Consider the following 16,470-nt stretch of genomic DNA (forward strand, 5'->3'; position numbering starts at 1 on the left):
TAAGGAATAACCTCTGATATCATGTGTGCCTCAAAATATGATGTAAAAGAAACAAGAAAGATATCCTTATAATGCATTTACAAATAAAGAAACAGAAAAAGGAAGGCAAAACCTTGTTTAAAGTCACTTAAATAAAACTAGATAAGCCAAGGGCTTGGATTCTTTTCCATGTTCTCTCATATGTCCACCTGAGCATCTCCGACACTTCCAGAAGCCAAACTGGTATGTCCAAGTCTGGACAACATGCAGAAACCCCACCTCTACAAAAATACCGAAATTAGCTGGGTGAATGCCTGTACTTTCAACTACTCGGGAAGCTGAGGTGGGAGAATCACTTGAGCCCAGGAGGAGGAGGTTGCAGTGAGCCAAGATCACGCCCTGCACTCTGGCCTGGGTGACAGAGCCAGACACTGTCTCAAAAACAAGTAAACAAACAAACAAACAAACTTGAGGAAGATGCTCTAAATGCTTTGAGAAGAAGGCTATGCCAAGTTTCTAATCTCCTTTAGTTGTACTGGCTTCAAAGTCAGTCAGTGGTTTAGAGATACTTCCCACAGAATGAGCTCAACTCTCAGCTAGGGACCAGAAAAATAACAAACTCTGATATAGGCAATACAACAGTTGAAAAGATGACTTTGAAATCGGATACAATCCACTGAGCAGCTTTCCACAGCGTGTTTTGCTCCTACCATACTGTATTGCTTGAAGGAACTTTGAAGTCCACGTTCAAATCTGCAACTGTTTGAGTGTGATGCAATAAGATATCCTAGGAAATTATGGTGGATAGAGGAATTAGCCTCCTGGATACCCAATAATAGATGAATCATGCACTCTTGGGAATTCATAATTAGTTCAGATGATCCTCCAAAATGTTATCTGTTCATCCAGAGCTTACCTAAATCATCTGAATTTCATCACCATCCAAATTTCAGCTGACACGCGTGTGAGGATTTCCTTTCCCATGTGATTTCTCTTTCCACTCTCAGCCAGAAATAGTCCACCCACTTTCTCAAGGTCAGACAGCCGACAGGTCTCAAGAGGGCTGGAAAGCAAAAACAAGCAAAAAAGTAAATAGCAATACATTCAATGTAAAATCCAGTTGTAGAGAATTAACTTCTCAAGTGAATACTGCAGACCTTTATATATTGTGGTGTGAAAATATCTGTAAAGGATGCCATAATCGTGGCCATTTTAATGTACTTGTAGTGGAAAATAATAACACTTCATTTATTCTTGCTGCATTATCCAAAATCTAGGTTATACCACGAAATAGCAAAATAGAAGAGTTGGGAAGTTTAGAAAAAATAGCCACAGAGATGAGTAAGACCTGGTGATTTAAATCTACAAGGAAACATTCAAAGAAACAGGACTATTCATCACGGAGAAGAAAAAACTGAGGGCAGCCGAGAAGCATACTACCTAAGACTAAATAAAATAAAACCAAAAGGAAAAAAATATCTTAGACAAGATTAGAGAGCGACTGTGGTTCACTTATCCTGAGATCAAAACCAAAGGACAACATTATAAAGTGCTCTGAGATATTGTCTGATCTTCAACTTGTTCACTTTCAGGGTGATTATTATGGGAAAGCATATAATCTCCTCTCTGAAAATCTCTATTGAAATATTATTTTCTGTCTGACATCATTTAAATATGCCTTATCTTGATTTAAGAAAATGGGCAAGATTTTCCAAGTTCCCTTATTATTAATGAATTCCTATATTCTGTATGTTATCCTATGATAAGAACAATTGCAATCACCAAGGAACCTTGCCTATATAAATTGCCATGTTTAAAGAGGTATCCTTTTAAGAAATAATGATATAAAATGGAGATCCCAGCTAGTGAAGGGTAAAAAAGTCTGCACTGAGAAAGAAGCATAGTGTGCCCCCCAATCATTTCTCAGACTCACCTTCTAATTTGCTGAAGTTGTTGCATAACATTTGGTTTTAATATAGAATGTGATGATTCACACAGACAGAGTTATCTGTCTTATGATACCCAGTGAAATTAAGTGAGAAACATTAAAATAACATTGGGTATGAAAGTAATATTAACTGCTCAATTTTCCCAGAAAAGTCCATGAGCTTCTTCACATTTCATAGCCTACTTGCTTTTCTGTGGGGTCATGTCACTAGTTTTGCCAATAACCTGTGAACAGAAGTGCCATGTCTCTTTTCCAGGTCAAAATATACAAAATATACACGTCATCCTGTATTATTTCTTCACATGTTTCTTCCATGAGGCTGTGATCCACATAGGAACTATGTGCTAAGAAGGCAGCATTGGAAGGCAGATACTGATTGAGTTGTTGCAGTCTTGGTGTGAGTAATAAATAGAATTTGAAGAGTTAAACATCGCCCACCTATGCTGACTCATAGTTGCAATAATTCTTGAGTAATAGTTGAGATAAAAGCATTTCCACTCTACTCTCAATTTTCCCAATAGCCACTCCTGTAAAGAAGCAGCATCACTAATTTTTGACTAAGGGTGAGGAGATGCTTTTTTACCCACTGACTGATGAAAATTTGAAACTAGCAATCAGTCACAGCCCTACATACTGATTATGATTAACACAGAGATTTCCTTAACACTATGAACATCACATGATCTATTTAAACAATTATAAAAAGTGAGCTCATATGAAAACACCCCCCCACGTATATATAAATAGAATCTTACATTTACCTAATATTAAGGATATATTGATGTTATTGGTGTATTTTTAGCATTTTTTCCATTTACATATTGTAAGAACCCATTTAAGGCAAAGAATCATTTTGTATACATTCACACACAAACATTAGTTAGGCATTTTATTATTTTATATTACAGACATTTCTATAAAGCATACTATAGAATTAAGAAAATGTGTATTTTGCTATAGCAGAAAAATTATTTAAGCACTTTTAGGCTCAGGTTTTGGAGTAAATAATATCCACAGAATTGTGAAGCACTAAGATTCTGGTTGAAGAAAAGTAACAAACATAGGATTTTATAGAGTAAACAATGTACTTACCACCACCATCGTCGTTTTTCTCTCTTTAATTCTCATGATTCTTTGAGATAAGGATTTTTATCCCCACTCTACAACAAAAAAATCTTGTTTAACAAGAAAAGAAATAGAATTAGGGTTTCAATCTAGATCTAGATCTCTTATTTACACCATACATCAACCATGCACTAAGAATGTTTCCTTACTGTGTCACCAGGGTCCTGGCAGAAACTCAAATAGGGAAAAGCAAATGGGATTTAATAAATGAACAATTCAAAGATATAAAAATGTGGATAAGGGAAATCATAGGGAAGATGAAACACCTGACAGGCTGAAATAGCAGGGAAGCCTTGAGAACCTTAGACATGAAGGCACACACTTGAGGCCCTTGATAAGGAAATGACCACCATCAACCTGTGCTCTCTCTCCCCAACAATTGAGGGTTTCTTACCTGTGGCTTCCACTGCTCAAATACAACTGAGATACAGGGCAAAGGAGCCTGGTTTATGCTGCCCACTTAGGTCAGCCTCCTGTGGCACAGAGTAGGGCATACAAGGTGGGGGTGAATCTGGAAGGACAAAGAGAGATTACCCAGCCTACATATCAATCACTTTCATATATAGATAAACTACTTGGACACATCCATATTGGAAAGAAATGCATCTTCATGAAAGGCAAGCTGAAAATATAATTAAGAATGAAATTGAGTCAGGTATGAACCATTTCCTAGGCAAAGGTTTTTTCACATATTAGTCAGAGAACACAGCTGGTTGTGAAAGAGAAGAGCCTTCTGAATTTGAGCAGGTGTATGATTCTGGTGAAAATAAGGATATGAGTCAAGAAAAACAGATGAAAGAAAGAAAACTGTTGAATGAGGAGGGGTAAGGAATTGAGGAAGAGTTTGGTTGTATGACTTGGGAAAGGCAGACGGAAGGCTGGCATGATCATGAGGGAATGACAGCTGGAGTTAAGACCTTGTTGATAACAAATACACATACATGTTTTATTTTAGTTATTATACATAGTCTTGTGGAAAAATAAGTCTGTATTTATTCACCATAATGGGACATGCGGGCTTTTAAAATAATGAGTTGTGAGTGAATTAACTTGATAAAGATAAGATGAGGGCAAGTAAAAATTCTACAATGCCTGCATTCTCTTTTTTCTCCCATCTCTCTTTAATACAGCCCAATTATATTTCCATGAGGATATCATAAGATGAGAGATTTTATTTAAGAAGGGGGAGTGGGGGGGGGGAGAGAGAGAGAGAGAGAGAGAGAGAGAGAGAGAGAGAGAGAGATCCTTTAGCAAAAATCCAGGGATTATAAAGATGAATTAAACCTTTGACTCAGTTTCATAGTATCTGAAACCCAGACAGAGTTTTCATCTATTCTTCTGAGGACAGTTCCAGAGATTAGCCATGAGGCATTATCTGTATAATAAGACAACTTTTCTTCACAATGAAGTTCTGCCCTTCATCTTCCCATCACCTCTGTCAGAGCACTGAAGAACTTCGTTCCAGCCCATTTATTTTAGTCTCATTAATCTACCCTTAAAATCATTTCACCCTCCATCTCCTCTTCTCTTATTAAGTTGGATATATAAGCATCTGGACCTCACTGGGTTATTGGGTAATCATACTCATGTGATTTTTTTCCCCTCATGCATATTAATAAATTTTGTAAATGGTTTTCTCCTATTAATCCACCTTTTATCAGCTCATTTTCAGTGAACCATCAGTAAGCAGTGAGGACACTTTCCCTCTACCTCTATAGATCGGTAGGAGGTGTTGAAATCAAATCCCATTTCTCATTTTCATTGATGGTTCACTGTATGAGTGAGTAGTATCTGCATAGAAGAGTTCATGACCCAGGAGTAAGATTCAATCTTTAGAAACCCTTGCTTATCTCAAAGAATGTTTGAAAAGAATTGCACTAGTCAATTCCTCTAAACACTAGGTGGCTTAACACTAAATCGTCATCTCATTTTTAGCTTTTCCAGATATGTTGGCAGATTTGGCAACAGCAGGTTTGCATTCCTAACATAGCAACTCCATGGAGGGTGCAAGTAATGCATGCACATGTTCTCATCTAGAACTAACTACTAACAAGCTATATATCTTAGTATAACTTTAATCCTTCTATACTAACAGTCTTACTCTGCTCAAATTCAGTTCTATTTTCTGCCAGATCTCTCCTGACATTTGATGTTGTCAACAATAATTCACACTATTGTGATATATGATGTATTATAATTATGGGCTTATATTATGGACAAAATCATACTCTCAGGGAACCCACAAATGGTTCCAGTACAGAATTTTTTAAGGTTCCATTAAGACCAAAGTAAATTATTGCAGTGCTGGCCAACAATCTAGATGACCTACTTAGGAAAAGGCATAGTTGCCCAAACTGTTGTTGTTTTTTTACAATTTTTATTTTTTACTAACACTTGGTTCTTCCAATATACCACTGAAATCATCTGAGCATGGAGTTCTATTTAAAATTAATAAATGATCCAAAGGCAGATGAATTTATGTGAGAAGCAGACCAGTTTTACCATGTAAACAGTATTACCAAATATTGTTTTCTGTTCCCAAATAAATGTTGCCGAATTAAGCATCAAAGTGACAATAGACATTTGGCTGTTATTTGCTTTCCAGAATCATCTAGCCCCATCTGTTCATTGTATCTGGGTGTTCCTGTCATCTGAACATTCGGGCCAGTCCTGAAGTTGCACAACTCAAGTTGAGGAAGCAAAAGAACCACTACTTAAATTGGTCCATGCAGATTTCTCCTGACCATTATGGTTATTTGTTAGGATTCTCCATGGCCTGGGGTCTTTTTGCTTTGACTTTACTGTGGGCCAGAGTTGTATGGCTGCCCCATGAAATAAATTTAGTTTCTGTATCAATAGCCACATTAGAGACTACCAAGAGTTCTTAAACATTTGTGGTGCTATGGACCCACGCCGTCAGGTAAAGCCCATGGATCTCACTCAAAATCATGTTTCTAAATGCATAAAATAAAGTACCTGGGATTACAAACAAGTAATTACACTGAAATATAGTCATCAAGATATTAAAACATGATATACTCAAAAGTATTTTATATGTTATATGCTGATTTATTGCTAAATTAAATATAAATATTTTAAAGTATTATAATAATTGTCATAATTTCAAAGTCTGAATGTACTTAATGATATTCTGAGATATTTACCACAACCATTCTATGAGATGACAAAATCAGGGGTCCTTTTAATGTGTGGTTTGCTGCCTATATTAACAATTGAAAGAAATGCTAAATTTCATTTACAGTATGGTAAAAATAAAGATTTTTTTTTCCATTCATGTGCATAAAATGTTTGAATTTTATTCACAGACCCTTTGGAGGTTTATGAATCTTAGGTCGGGAAGGATCTATTCAAATCTAGATTACTGCTATAAAAATCAAACACTTGGGCGGGCGCAGTGGCTCACGCTTGTAATCCCAGAACTTTAGGAGGCCGAGGCGGGTGGATCACGAGGTCAGGAGATCAAGACCATCCTGGCTAACATGGTGAAACCCCGTCTCTACTAAAAATACAAAAAATTAGCCAGGTGTAGTGGCAGGCACCTGTAGTCCCAGCTACTAGGGAGGCCGAGGCAGGAGAATGGCATGAACCCAGAAGGCGGAGCTTGCAGTGAGCAGAGATCGCGCCACTGCACTCCAGCCTGGGTGACAGAGCAAGACTCCATCTCAAAAAAAAAAGAAAAATCAAACACTTCTGCTGAACCAAGTCACTTTAGTGGAAAGAGAAGACTGATGTGGAGTGAGTTTGGAAACACCTCAATCTATTGAGCCATTCTGAGACTAAAATATATATTAATAAAGATTTTTAATAATAATATCAAGCATCCCCTCTTCTATTAGGTGAAGACAAAAAACTACTACTTAAATACTACTTAAACTTATTGTTTCCAAGTTAGCTGGTTGATCTACCACCCACTGAACTTGCTGGTTAGTGACCTGTTCTCATGTAAAGGGTTAGAAGCCAGCTTTCTAAATACGGCTCACTAGTAGGTTTAAGGAGTGAACATAGAACTAAACACAACACATAGTTCCATCAGTCTAGCAAGCAGGCTTCATGTATTGTAATCCTAGCACTTTGGGAGGCCTAGGCAGGCGAAATCCTGAGCTCAGGAGTTTGAAACCACCCTGGGCAACATGGTAAAAGCCCGTCTACTAAAATAACAAAATGTTAGCCGGGCACGCTCACACGTGCCTGGAATCTCAGCTACTGGGCAGGCTGAGGCAGGAGAATCGCTTGAGCCTGGGAGGTGGAGGTTGCAGTGAGCCACGATTGTGCCACTGCACTCCAGCTTGGATGACAGAGTGGGACTCCATCTCCAAAAAAAAAAAAAAAAAAAAAAAAGACAACCTTCAGCCAGCTTTTCCTTTGTAAAAACATTTTGTGGTAATGTTGACATGTATTAGTTCTCTTTGCCTGATTTGAGAGAAAAGCAATTTCAAACAGAAATTTTAGTTAGTCATTCTTTCCAGCCTTGTTTCCCCTCCACAAAGTGGCAATGTCTTGAACTTCTCATTTCTGAGTTCCTGCCAGACTCTAATCATGACAGACTGGAGGTTAAGAGGAAGAGTCAGGGACTGGCCTTGCAGGAGACCAGTACTTCATATTTTGTAGCATACGAATTCATTGTGCACTCCTAAGAGCCAGTGAAAGAGTTAAAAACTCACCCTCTATGGAAAAGCAAAAAACCTAAATAGATATTTTTTAATAAGCTCCTCTCGGACCAAACATTTTTAGAACAGTTACTCACCATATCACAGCACTCAATAAATGTTTATTATTATTTTCCTCAATAATAACAACAATGTGTTAAAATGCTTTCCAACCAATCTGAAAGCTAAGCTGAGGAGGAAGGGGACGCTTGTCATTGCCTCCTCTCCTTTCAAGCCACCACAAATATTATGCTCTTGCTATTTTGTTTAACTTGGGCCGAATACACTTCATAGAGTAACGGGCAGGGAGAGTTGGGTGCATTAAGAATAAACTTCAAAAACCCTCTGGCTTTGGGGCTTTCTTGTGTTATTCCACCTCAAACCCAGAGGATATGAAAGATGGGAAGATTAGTGAGGGTTTTGCCCTGGCTGTTCTTTTACTGAATGGCTTCACAAATGCCAATTGAAATAATTATCAAGCCATTAGGATGATTTGCATTAAAAATGGTAACTTTAGCAAGCAGTCCCTGTGTGTGTAGAAGGGCAGTTGGGGGGTAGCATGTAATATTATAAAAGGCCTATTGAAGCCATACCAGTTTCCTGGCTTCCCGAGGATTACCACACAGTAGTTCACAAAAAGGTTATTCTTCCAGCTCTATTTATACTCACAGTACTTACAGTGCACGCTCCCAGCACACCCATTCCTGGTATTGATTTGTGCCTATGCCCAAATTATCATCTGGCACGGACAAGGCAGCAGCTTCTGGAGATGGTGATGCAATGCTTGGATCCTGGTAGAACAAAGAAACGGCCTCTTCTTATCAAAACTTCCTCTTGCTGCTAAGATAAAAATACCAGAAGCCCTGGTACCATTTCCTATTTAATTTTTTTTTTTCTTTTTCACCCAACTGTCTCATTAAAGCCAGTGGTTTATCCTCCATCCCCCTTTGAGTGTCTACTTAAAAGAACAAGGCAAGATATTATGGGGATCAAATTTTCATTTAATTTACCACTTTTCTTAGTGAGGGAGGCAGTTACCTTATACATGGTATTATAAATATTTGTAAATGATGGTTTGTCAACATCTCACACTCTACTGGGTGACGGGGCTGGTGCAGTGAATGAGAGTGTAGTGTCTGACAACTGCTAACATCATAGATGGCAGTTCTTAAAAGGTGCAGGGGGAGGAACACAGGCAAGATGAGGGACCATGTGGCCCAGGAAGCTATTACACGGGCCATGCTTTAAGTATTTGCTGAAGGTGACCAAACATGTGTTGTGGAACAGTTCGACCAAATAGGCACCACTGAATTCTCAAACTTGAGTATGCCCCCGAATTGCCCAAGGAAAGTCTTAATTATTGGGGTGGATAGCCTCCACCCCAGAGAATCTGATTCAGCATATCTGTTGTAGACCCAGGAAGCTGTATTTTCAATAAACACCAAGGTGAGTTCAATGCAGTCGGAAGAATAAAGACTGCTCTTAAGGGTAAGCCGGGTACCATAAGTTTTTGAACATTTCATGAGAAACCTATTAAAAGACAAAATTACAACAATTTAGTCTAAAATATAACTTGCTTTTATTTGCAATTCTAGAATTTGTCAATATCACATTCTACAAAATAGAACGAGTGTTCCAATGAGCTCAGTAGAGAAGGTTGACCTTATAGACAGAAAAGGGCTGAAGAAAGTAGAAACAGAGAATGAAAAGCAGATTGGTGGTTTCAAAGTTACTTTCCTTATAGGATTAAAACAGAGGAAACCTTCATATTATGCTGACCGAGGTTGACAGGAATCTCCCAGTTTTTTTTAAAACTGGCTCATTTCAAAGTTAAGTTTGATTACATGGCATTAGCACAAACGACTTCATTCTGGTTGGGTCTGGTCTGCTGGAGCCCAGTGCAGGAGGCTGGTCCAAAACAATGGCCTCCTATAAACTTTAATAATCCTAAACAAAAATGACAAATTGTAGGTGTACAGCTTAAGAGATCCTCAAAAGAGCAGATATTTCTGCTATTCAGCAACTGCCTTAAAAAGAAAGTAGAGGATGTTTTGAGGACTTTAAAAGCCTAACTTAACGCTCATTTCAAGTAATTGATGCCACCAAGAGAAGCCTAACTTCTAATGCCATAAACACTTTTAAACTGTTTCTGAACTTTACAGAAATAAAACTCTAAAGGATGTACTTTTAATATTTTCTTTTACTCAGTATTCTATTTGTCAGGCTCACCCATAATATTGGCTATAGGTATATTCATCACTTCCTTTCTTAAAAAAATGTATCTTCTTAGCATTCACTTTGAGATAGTTGGGTCATTCAATTATTATTTTTAGCTTTTTGAAATTGTTATCTTTTCCTCTAGTAATGAGTCAGCTAGCTGATTCCAGGTGTCCACCTTGAGACATGCCAAAATTAATTTTTAGCCATATGTTGTTTGTTTAATTAAATCTATGGAAACAAACAAAAATCGTAGCAGGACGAGCTGCAGACAAAACTCCTCAGACACCGAGAACCATTTTCCAAGCATGGCCCCAGGATCAAATCCCTGACACACTTGCACGGGCACATGTGCCAGTTTTGTCGTATCTCTAACTATGTCTTCAACTACTTGCTCTTGATCATCTATTTGTAGACAGCAATTAGTAAGGTTAAATTTCCCACAGACTCCTCCTTCAGCTGCTAGCAAGTAGTTGAGAGCCAATCTATTTTGATAGATACCATTTCTCATCTGAGTTTCTTGCTGGCCCCGAATAGTCAAGGCTCTGCCGGTTTTATTAGTGATTATTTCTAAGACAGCTTGTAACCGCATGATTCGGTTGATCATGTAAATGGGGGTCCGGTATCCCCACAAGCCGTCTTGTGCCCAAATAGCAGGCCCATAATATTGTATGATTCTCTCAGGGGGCCATTCATCATCTTTCCAATTTTCTATAGCTATACTTCTCTTTTCACGGGAAGCAAAGACAAGGAAACCCAGGAGTTTGCCTGTTTTTATGGGCAGTAAGAAGAAAGATGGTTTAATAGTGCCAGTAACACAACTACCTGCCCACTGGTCAGGTAATCTGGCATAAGCTCTATGCCCACATATCCAATATAATCCAGTGGGGGTCCCGGTGGGACTCTGGGTGAGTCTACACGGTTTGCAACTTTGGGAATTTGCTAAATGGATTCCTCTCTGTTTGATTTGAACTCCACCAAGTGACTGTTTTTGTGGTACCATTATACAGTTTCTGTCCCAGACAACTAAGTCGTCCTACAGGGTGAGTGAATTCTTTTCCTTCTCTAGCTATGCAATATTGTCCAATAATTGGGGCTTTTAGGACCCAGAAATTATCAGGGTGGTTCTTTTGAGCTGGAAATTCATCTGGAACTGGGTCTGTAGGCACTCTTTCTTGGACTTCCCATGGCCATTGATCTCCCATTACAGTTCCTCCACATACATAACATGAAGCGACATTGAGAGACTGGGCTACATGCTCGGCTAATTGCAAAAACAAATTTCTTGTTTTTCCTGGAATTTCTAGTACTGGTACATTTAGTTCATCATAGAAAGTTCGAAACACTGGCTCAGGAGAGCGTTTGTAAACTTCTCCTTGAACCAAGATACTTACTCGAGGATCTAGTCCAGTCCCGTCGATTCCTAAGGTCGCACGCTCCCCTTTTTTCCAGCGAGGATCAAGGGGATTGGTTATGACTAGCTCTAAGGGGTTACATTGTCCCTTAGTGCAGGAAGGGCCATTTTTTCCTTTCTGAAGGTGGACTGGATCCTTTTCATTTTTTATCCAAGTGGCCCAAATGACACAAGACCAGTATCCACATTCATTTCCACACAGTTCTAATTCATGACAAATGTACTTATTTTCCATCATATAGCCTTTTTCCCAACTAAAAGAGCCACATCCCCTTCCTAACTTACTGCTATTAATGACGGCACAGGCATCAAATTTCAAGATTATGCGTTTGGGCACCCCTTTTTCTTCTGTTCTGGCTAATACTTTACTTGTATCATTTATGAGTCCTCACCAGTCTTCAGTCCTTAATCTTATTTCAAAAACTGTGGACATGGGAGGCTCAGAGGGGTCATAACACACATCTGGTCGGTCTTTCCTGGGCCACATTGTGTCATTATATAATGTACTGAGTGTCATTATATAAACATGTTCCTTTTAAAGTTCCTAGGCATTCATAGTAACTATAGAACAGAAGGATTGTTTTCACTTGTTGCCCTACCTGGGTGACCTGATGTATACACTGAGAGCAGTCTTCCATGCAGGGAAAATCAGTGGAAGTTTTTACTACATGAGTCCAAATTATAAGGAAAATGAGTCTCCTGATGATTCTCATGCTTCGGCCATGCGAGAACAGTCAGCTTCCGGGTGTGACTGCAGCAGGGCTTGTCATCCTCCTCAGAGTCACTTTGCAGGGGTTTTCCGAGCTTGGTTTTGCCTCCCAGGTTTCGTCGGCTGCAGGTTTCACACGGCTGTGGTGGATCCAGGCTGTGGTGGATCCAGGCTGGGATTCCTTCTACCTTTACGGCCGTGGGGGTGGTCAGGATGACGGTCTGAGGTCCTTTCCACCGTGGCCGCAATGGGGCTACATTCCAGTTCTTGATCCACACATGATCACCTGGAGAGAAAGGGTGAACTGGGGAGAATAAGTTGATGGGACACCTCTCATTTACCCAAGTTGAGATTGTTTGTGTAATTTTTCCTAAAGCCTGTAGCTGTCGCTGTAATTCAATTTCACCTAACTCTTGGGGAGTGCCTGGAAGCTCCCGTAGTATAGGAGGAGGCCTATGATACCGTATTTCATAAGGGGAGTATCCTGTTTTCTTAGAAGGAGTGCATCTAATTTTAAACAATACCATAGGAAGGGCCTGTATCCACTTTACTTCTGTTTCCTGACATACTTTCCCTAACTACTTCTGACAGTCCAATTCATTAGCTCCACCTTTCCAGAACTCTGAGGTTGGTAGGCGGCATGTAGCTTCCAAGTGATTCCTAATGCCTTTGCTGTCTTCTATACCAAGTCAGCCAGAAACGCCGGCCCATTATCTGAGTCGATTCGTAAGGGCAGTCCAAACCTAGGAATAAGATCTCAGAGAAGCACATGGGTTACCTCGTAGGCCTTTTCAGTTTCATGTTGGATAAGCCTCCACCCACCCAGAGTAAGCACACACAAGAACCGGCAAATACTTGTTACCTCCACATTGCGGCATTTCTGTGAAATCCACCCGAAGATCCTCAAAAGGAGCCGCTCCATAAGCTTGTATGCCGGGTGGAACATTGGGGCCTTGCCTCACATTGTGCTGTTGGCAAGTAATGCACCGTTGTGCTACTGCTTTGGCAAGGGCTGGCAAGTGTGAGACATAGAAGTACCAGCCTAACAATTTTTCAAGTGACTCTTGACCTGGATGAGTGGTTTTGTGCATGGCCAATACGATTGTGGCTTCCAGCAACTGCGGCACAGCTACCCTCCCATCTGGCAGTCTGATCATCCTTCTTTTATTACTTGCCCCGCTTCTGCGTGGAAGAAGTCTTTTTCTTCCTCAGAATAGGTAGGTACCGGGTCAGGTGTTTGAGAGAGTAGGGGGGCTACTACCAATGCCGGGTAAGGGGTAGATCCTGCTTTTCGAGCTTCTGTATCAGCTCGAGAGTTTCCTACAGCCACTGAGGTGGAGGCTCGCTGGTGTCCCCTGCAGTGCATGACTGCCACCCTCTGAGGTTTCCACACTGCCTCTAATAATTGTAGAATTTCTTGTTGATATTTTATGTCCTTTCCCCCAGAGTTTAACAGACCCTTTTCCTTATACAATGCTCCATGCATTTGGAGGGTTAGAAAGGCATATCGAGAGTCAGTGTAGATGTTTACAGTCTTACCTTCCCTGAGTTCTAGAGCCCGAGTTAAAGCAATGAGCTCAGCCTTCTGGGCTGAAGTGTCCTGTGGCAACGGTTTGGCTTCAATTACAGCATCCAAAGTTACCACCGCATATCCTGCACATCTTTCTCCTTGTGGGTTAAAGAAGCTGCTCCCGTCCACGTATAACTCCCAGTCTACTGATGGCCATGGCTGTCCTGAAGGTCAGGTCTGCTAGATTAGACTGAGTCCAACACCTCTACACAGTTATGCTCGACCGGGCTCTCTGATACTGGGAGCAGGGTGGCGGGATTTAGGGTGTTACAGACTTCAATAGTTATTCTGGGATTTTCACATAGCAAGCTTTGGTACTTGGTTAATCTAGCATTTGTTAGCCAATGATGTCCTTTGGTATTCATCAAAGTTACCACAGCATGGGGGGCCTTTATATTCAGGTTTTGCCCAAGGGTTAGTTTATCTGCTTCCTTGTGCTAACAGGGCTGTTGCTGCCAGGGCCCTTAGACATGGTGGCCAGCCTTTGGAAACCCCATCTAGTTGTTTTGAGAGATAGGCCAGTGCCCCACAGTCTGGCTTAAAACTCCAACTGCCATTTTTTTCTCTTTCTGACACATAGAGTGTAAAGGGCTTTGTCAAATCTGGTAGTCCTAGGACTGCGGCCAATATAAGTTTTTCCTTTAACTTACAAAAGGCTTGCTGCTGTAGAGACCCCCATTCAAAAGGCTCCCAGTCAGGCCCCTTTGTAACCCTGTACAAAGGTTTGGCTAGTACTGCAAAGTTTGGAATCCATAATCTGCAAAAACCCCACAGCTCCTAGGAAATCCCTTACTTGCCTTCTGGTTTTAGGTGCCGGTAGGCTGCAGATGACCTGCTTTCTTTCTGACCCCAGGCTGTGCTCCTCTTTCCGAATAGTGAATCCCAGGTAGCGTACCTGCTGTCTGCAGATCTGAGCTTTCTTCTCGGACACCTTATACACACAGTCCTCCAGGTGCTGAAGCAGGGCATCCATTCATTTTGCACACCCGACTGCCGTGGAGTGTCCCAGCAGAAGGTCGTCCACGTACAGGAGCAAGATGCAGCCTAGGTCTTTAGCAGGAAACCTTTGCAGGTCTCGAGCCAGGGTCTCCCCGAAGATAGTAGGGGAGTTCTTGAACCCTTGGGGAAGCCAGGTCCAAGTGTAACGAGTAGTGACACCTGACTCCGTATCTTCCCACTGAAAGGCAAACAGCTTCTGGCTTTCAGGAGTTATTCTGATGCTAAAGAACGCATCTTTTAAGTCCAGACAAGTAAACCAGCTGTCCTCAGCTAGTAGCAGCTCTAACAATGTGTAAGAGTTAGGAACTGTTGGGTGCAGAGTCACTGTAGCTTGGTGGACCAAGGGCAAGTCCTGTACTCGTCAGTAGTCCTTGGTCCCTGGCTTAGGGACAGGCAGGAGGGGGGTATTCCATGGAGACTGGCAAGAACCATAATTCTATAGGCTTTCAAGTGCCTGAGATGAACCTGGATTCCTTTGAGAGCTTCTCCAGGAACTGGATGCTGATTTTGTCTAATTAGTTAGGCCCCTGGCTTAACTTCTGTGAGTATGGGGGCTTGGCTGACCACCAGTCCCAGAGGATTATCCTCTGCCCATACTTGGGGCCATCACTTAGCTAGAGCTGGTTTTAGCTCTTGGCCTGGCTCGGTTAGAAAAAGTCTCCATTCTTCTTCCTGGGGGAGCGTAAGGGCCATGATAACTCCTGTTCCTGGTAACTTTAGCTGTAAAGAGCCCTGTTTAGTAAAGGAGATAGTGGCTCTCAGCTTGCTAACCAAGTCTCTTCCCAGCAAGGGCAAGGGACAGCCAGGCATGTACAAGAAAGAACTGGTGAACTATCTCATGTCCCCCCCACCGAGCAGGTCCGTGGTAGACAGAAACGCTGCTTAGTGGAAACTCCTGTTGCTCCGATTATATCAATGGTTTCCTTTTTTTTTTTTTTTTTAATTTATTTATTATTATTATACTTTAAGTTGTAGGGTACATGTGCATAACGTGCAGGTTTGTTACATATGTATACTTGTGCCATGTTGGTGTGCTGCACCCATCAACTCGTCATTTACATCAGGTATAACTCCCAAAGCAATCCCTCCCCCCTCCCCCCTCCCCCCTCCCCATGATAGGCCCCGGTGTGTGATGTTCCCCTTCCTGAGTCCAAGTGATCTCATTGTTCAGTTCCCACCTATGAGTGAGAACATGCGGTGTTTGGTTTTCTGTTCTTGTGATAGTTTGCTAAGAATGATGGTTTCCAGCTGCATCCATGTCCCTACAAAGGACACAAACTCATCCTTTTTGATGGCTGCATAGTATTCCATGGTGTATATGTGCCACATTTTCTTAATCCAATCTATCACTGATGGACATTTGGGTTGATTCCAAGTCTTTGCTATTGTGAATAGTGCTGCAATAAACATACGTGTGCATGTGTCTTTATAGCAGCATAATTTATAATCCTTTGGGTATATACCCAGTAATGGGATGGCTGGGTCATATGGTACATCTAGTTCTAGATCCTTGAGGAATCGCCATACTGTTTTCCATAATGGTTGAACTAGTTTACAATCCCACCAACAGTGTAAAAGTGTTCCTATTTCTCCACATCCTCTCCAGCACCTGTTGTTTCCTGACTTTTTAATGATCGCCATTCTAACTGGTGTGAGATGGTATCTCATTGTGGTTTTGATTTGCATTTCTCTGATGGCCAGGGATGATGAGCATTTTTTCATGTGTCTGTTGGCTGTATGAATGTCTTCTTTTGAGAAATGTGTGTTCATATCCTTTGCCCACTTTTTGATGGGGTTGTTTGTTTTTTTCTTGTAAATTTGTTTGAGTTCTTTGTAGGTTCT

General features: G+C 40.9%; 1 long non-coding RNA gene across 5 annotated transcripts in view; it reads right to left on the reverse strand.

Annotated features, from left to right (window-relative positions):
* The window catches only part of LOC105481540 (uncharacterized), a 63,888-nt gene that overhangs the window by 24,738 nt on the left and 22,680 nt on the right, over positions 1–16,470 (reverse strand). For 2 of the 5 annotated variants that reach the window (XR_011614342.1, XR_011614341.1), the window contains exons 3-6: positions 8,398–8,510; positions 3,447–3,563; positions 3,020–3,087; positions 896–1,042 (exon numbers count right to left, since the gene is read on the reverse strand). This is a non-coding gene — a long non-coding RNA (uncharacterized lncRNA). Of the gene's footprint in view, positions 1–895; positions 1,043–3,019; positions 3,103–3,446; positions 3,564–8,388; positions 8,560–16,470 lie in introns of all 5 variants that reach the window. The other 3 variants (XR_011614343.1, XR_011614345.1, XR_011614344.1) reach the window with 3 other exon arrangements.

This window comes from Macaca nemestrina, chromosome 15, assembly GCF_043159975.1.
Source record: "Macaca nemestrina isolate mMacNem1 chromosome 15, mMacNem.hap1, whole genome shotgun sequence".
Classification (NCBI taxonomy): domain Eukaryota; kingdom Metazoa; phylum Chordata; class Mammalia; order Primates; family Cercopithecidae; genus Macaca; species Macaca nemestrina.